At 45.2% G+C, this 5,506-nt stretch overlaps 1 non-coding gene across 1 annotated transcript; it reads right to left on the bottom strand.

Annotated features, from left to right (window-relative positions):
• Window positions 1–1,829: 1,829 nt before the first annotated feature.
• trnay-gua (transfer RNA tyrosine (anticodon GUA)) lies at window positions 1,830–1,922 on the bottom strand. Its single transcript has 2 exons — window positions 1,886–1,922; window positions 1,830–1,865 (listed from the first exon to the last, which is right to left on the bottom strand). It is a non-coding gene; the product is annotated as a tRNA-Tyr (tRNA).
• Between the last annotated feature and the right edge of the window lie 3,584 nt (window positions 1,923–5,506).

Genomic DNA, 5,506 nt, shown 5'->3' with positions numbered 1-5,506 from the left:
AAGAAAACCAGTGGTCCCAGCACCGACCCCTGGGGAACACGACTGTATACCTCCCTCCATTCCGAAAATCAGTCATTCACCACTACTCTCTGCTTCATGTTATGCAGCCAATTCTGTATCAATGCTGCCACTGCCCCTTTTATTCCATGTGCTTCAATCTTGATGACAAGCCTATTATGCGGCACTATATCAAACGCCTTTTGAAAGTCCATACACACCACATCAACCGAATTGTCCTCATCGAATCCTCTCTGTTACCTTATCAAAAAACTGTATCAAGTTAGTTAAACACGATTTGCCTTTAACAAATCCGTGCTGGCTTTCCCTAATCCTTGTCCAAGTGACTGCCAATTGTGCCCGGATTATCGTTGCTGGAACTTTCCCCACTACCGAGGTTAAACTGGCTGGTCTGTAGTTGCTGGGTTTTATCTTTCACCCTTTCTTGAACAATGGTGTAACATTTGCAATTCTCCAGTCCTCTGGCATCACCCCCACACCAAGGGATGTTTGGAAGATTATGGCCAGTACTTCTGGAATTTCCACCGTTATTTCCCTCAGCAACGTAGGATGCATCCCATCCGGACCAGGTGACGTTTCCACTTTAAGTTCAGCCAGCCTTTCAAGTACCTCCTCTTTATGAATTTTTAGCCAATCCAGTATCTCAACGACATCTTCCTTTACTGACATTCTGGCAGCATCTTCTTCCTTGATGAAGACAGATGCAACGTGTTTATTTAGTACCTTCGCCATGCTCACTGCCTCCCACTGCTACTCCATCGCTATAACAGGGGCTGGTGGTGCAATGGATAACGCATCTGATTATGGATCAGAACACTGTAGGTTCAACTCTGATTTGGCTCGCATTTTTTTTTGCAAACTGTGCATTATTTTATGGCTTTCAATACGTTGCAAGCTGTCCAACTTGGTGGTGCTGCCTGGCTCCATAAGTGCCTTCTCAGTGCCAGCAAGCAGTGCATCATTGTCATAATCTGAGGGTCCTGAATTCAATCTTCAGAGAAGGCATCAGGGATTACGAAGCTTTTTTTCCATCTCTCACCTCATCATCCCATCTTTGCTGCAGAGCAAAATCAAGAGCTTTGCTGCCCCTTGACCACTCTGTACCCAAACAAACAGTGAAGTTTAGGAAGTTCATGGGCTATGGAATCGCTGACAACACTCTTGTTTCTGTATAATTGCACCAAGACAAACGGTGAGTGGAGAATATAATCAACGATCCCACTACTTCTCACATGCCAAGTGAGCGCTCTACCAGTTGAGCTAATTCCTCGTTTGCTGTTTGTAAATCGCCCTTCACAGTTCCCGCCTCGCACTCGCCTCCAAGCTGCTCCACGACCAGCAGAGAAATCTTGCCTTGGGTTGCCGCACCCTGAATATATGAAATACTTTGCTCCAATCAGCGGTATCGAGCATCAGCAAGTGAGGAACAGCAGAACGGGAAGTCACAGTAATCATGAATGATGCTGAGAAGAGCCCGAGCCTGCGGAACGAAGATGAGGTCACTGGAAAGCAACAGCCGCCCGAGCTTGAGGGAGCAGCGTGAGCCCTGACTGACTGACTGATCGAAGACCTTTTTGCCTGAAATTGAGGGCGATTTGAAGTGTTGCTGCTCAAAGGCACTCCCTGCTGGTGAGCAGAGGGAAATGCTCGAGTGAAACAGCCGTGCTTGGGCAGAAACAGAAAGCTTTCAGGTTTGAGAAAGGAAAAGTGGTGTCCTGTGACTCAGTGGCAACATGTTAATCTGGAAGGTGCCTGTAAAGTTCAAAGAGCGACCTTGAGGTAATTGCTGCTTATTCCAAAAGCACACTCACTCCTTCGAGCCGGAATTGAACCAGCGACCAAAGGATTACTTCAATTGTTTAATTCACTACAGTCCTCCGCTCTACCAGCTGAGCTATCGAAGGGAAGTGATAAAAATTGATGTCTGTGGTGATTATTCACCGTGTGCCTGTTGACATGTTCAGACTCATGGACTCCAGTGCTGATCGAAGACTTCTTTCACCTGAAAGCGAGAGCTGAGTGTTTTGAAGTATTGCTGCTCAAAAGCACTCCCTGCTGGTGAGCAGAGGCAAAACAGCCTTGTTTGGGCAGACACAGAAAGTTTTGCGGCTTGAGAAAGGAAAAGAGGCGTCCTGTGCCTTCGTGGCAACATGTTAATCTGTAAGGTGCCTGTAAAGTTAAGAGAGCGACCTTGAACTAACTGCTGCTTATTGCAAAATCACGCATACTCCTTCGAGCAGGAATTGAACAAATGACGTAAGGATGACTTTATCTTATTTTCCACGACAGTCTTGTCGCGCTACCAGCTGAGATATCGAAGGGAAGCGGCAAAAATGTTTCACTTTGGTGATTGTTCACCGTGCACCTTTGACACACCCGGACTCGTGGATTCCAGTGCTCATGACTGAGGCTGACTCGGGACCTGCTCATACCGCAGTGCTGTGGGAGTGTGAGCTGCTCTGTGTTTTCCACAGTCTGGGCCAGTGACACAATGAATAATGTGACTGATTATTGATCTGGAGATTGTGGGTTTAAGTTTACGGAGGGTGTCAAGTGGAAGGCCGGGCCTGGAGAGCATTGGAATAGTCGAGTCTAGAAGCAAACAAAGGCACGGATGAGGGTTTCAGCAGCAGAACTTCATTCTGGCAGTTGGGATTTGTTTCTGCTGATGTTAATAACCGCTATAACTGGGCTGAAATTCAATATTCTGGATCTATGTCAAATAAATCAACTTTGTTACAAACGGAATGGTTCAATTACTTGCTGAATTCAAGATAAGAGACTAATTGATGTCCTAATTACCGATTATTATGCCTATTCTCCTTTCTCACTTCAGATTATTTCAGCTCGCATACCTTCAATTACTCTCATGGCCAAGTCCCAGTTCCCCGGTCCTTCCTGGTTGCCTTATCCAGCCTTCAGATCCATGGAAGGTATCGGTAATGTACCCGGGATCACTAAACACAAAACCCAGTCTGTGAATCACTTTCAGCGACTGGACTTATCGTGTGTCCCACAGCATCTCTCTCACCTTCAATGCGTGAATAGAGCATCAGGCCTGGAAATCTCGTCTTCAATTTAAATACACTCATCAAATGTATTTAACAAAATACAAACAAGTAAACACATCACGGACCAATAATCCAGCACTAAATTCAAAGGAGTAAGTCTGTTATCAAACTCCTTGAGTGGACAGAATAAAGAAAAATCCCAACTCTAAGATTCCCTCGAATCCTTTGCAAATACCTTACAAATCTTGACAATAATCAACAAGTCTAATTTAATGTTGACCTTTATCTTGAGTGGGGTTGGAATACAGAAGTGATGCTTCAGTTGTAAAGAACCTTGGTCAGACCCCATCTGGAGAACTGGGCACTGAACCTAAGGAGAGATAAATCGGCCTTGGGAAAGATACAGTGCAGATTCACCAGAATGATGCCGGGGTTAAAAGGATTAAATTATGAGGATAGGTGGCATGAACTTGGTTTTTATTCCCATGAGTTTGGAACATTGAGATGTGATCTCACTGAGGTGTTTAAAATAATAAAGGTAGACAATAAGGTAGATACAGAGAAATTATTTCTTCTGGAGGGGGAATCCAGAACAAGTCAGTAATATATATCAAGAATAGCAGTGGTCCCAGAATCGACCCCTGGGGAACACCACTGTATACCTCCCTCCATTCCGAAAATCAGTCATTCACCACTACTCTCTGCTTCATGTTATTCAGCCAATTCTGTATCAATGCTGCTACTGACCCTTTTATTCCATGGGCTTCAATCTTGATGACAAGCCTATTATGCGGCACTGTATCAAACGCCTTTTGAAAGTCCATACACACCACATCAACTGAATGGTCCTCATCGACCCTCTCTGTTACCTTGTCAAAAAACTGTATCAAGTTAGTTAAACACGATTTGCCTTTAACAAATCCGTGCTGGCTTTCCCTAATCCTTGTCCAAGTGACTGCTAATTCTATCCCGGATTATCGTTGCTAGAACTTTCCCCACTACCGTGGTTAAACTGACTGGTCTGTAGATGCTGGGTTTTATCATTCACCCTTTCTTGAACAAGAATGTAACATTTGCAATTCTCCAGTCCTCTGGCATCACCCCCATACCATGGGATGTTTGGAAGATTATGGCCAGTACCTCTGCAATTTCCACCGTTACTTCCCCCAGCAAAGTAGGATGCATCCCATCCGGACCAGGTGACGTTTCTACTTTAAGTACAGACAGCCTTTATAGTACCTCCTCTTTATGAATTTTTCGCCAATCCAGTATCTCAACGACATCTTCCCTTACTGACACTTTGGCAGCATTTTCTTCCTTGGGAAAGACAGATGCAAAGTATTTATTTAGTGCCTCCGCCATGCCCACTGCCTCCTATTGCTACTTGCTCACTCTATCCTGGGCCAGTGGTGCAATGGATAACGCATTTGACTAAAAATCACAAGATTATAAGTTCGACTCCAATTAGGCTTGGATTTTTTTTTTGCAAACTGTGCATTATTTTATGGCCTTCAATACCTTGTAAGCTGTCCTACTTGCTGCTGCTGCCGGGCTGCATACCTGGTAAGTGCCTTCTTAGTGCAGCAAGCAGTGCATCAGTGTCATAATTTGAAAGTCCTGAATTCAATCTTCACAGAAGACATCAAGGATTACGAAGCTTTTTTTTTCCATCTCTCACCTCATCTTTCCATCTTTGCTGCAGAGCAAAATCAAGAACTTTTGCTTGCTGCAGCACATCAAAAGATTTGCTGCCCCTTGACCACTCTGTACCCAAACACACAGCAAAGTTTAGGAAATACATGGGCTATGGAATCACTGACAACACTCTTGTTTCTGTATAATTGCACCAAGACAAACGGTGAGTGGAGAATATAATCAATGATCCCACTACTTCTCACATGTTAAGTGAGCGCTCTACCAGTTGAGCTAATTCCTCGTTTGCTGTTTGTAAATCGCCCTTCACAGTTCCCGCCTCGCACTCGCCTCCAAGCTGCTCCACGACCAGCAGAGAAATCTTGCCTTGGGTTGCCGCTCCCTGAATATATGAAATACTTTGCTCCAATAAGCGGTATCGAGCATCAGCAGGTGAGGAACAGCAGAACGGGAAGCCACAGTAATCATGAATGATGCTGAGAAGAGCCCGAGCCTGCGGAAGGAAGATGAGGTCACTGGAAAGCAACAGCCGCCCGAGCTTGAGGGAGCAGCGTGAGCCCTGACTGACTGACTGATCGAAGACCTTTTTGCCTGAAATTGAGGGCGATTTGAAGTGTTGCTGCTCAAAGGCACTCCCTGCTGGTGAGCAGAGGCAAATGCTCGAGTGAAACAGCCGTGCTTGGGCAGAAACAGAAAGCTTCACGGTTTGAGAAAGGAAAAGTGGTGTCCTGTGACTCAGTGGCAACATGTTAATCTGGGAGGTGCCTGTAAAGTTCAAAGAGCGACCTTGAGGTAATTGCTGCTTATTCCAAAAGCACACTCAC

The sequence above is a fragment of the Heptranchias perlo genome, chromosome 20 (genome assembly GCF_035084215.1).
Source record: "Heptranchias perlo isolate sHepPer1 chromosome 20, sHepPer1.hap1, whole genome shotgun sequence".
Classification (NCBI taxonomy): Eukaryota; Metazoa; Chordata; class Chondrichthyes; order Hexanchiformes; family Hexanchidae; genus Heptranchias; species Heptranchias perlo.
This window is presented reverse-complemented; position numbering and strand designations above follow the sequence as displayed.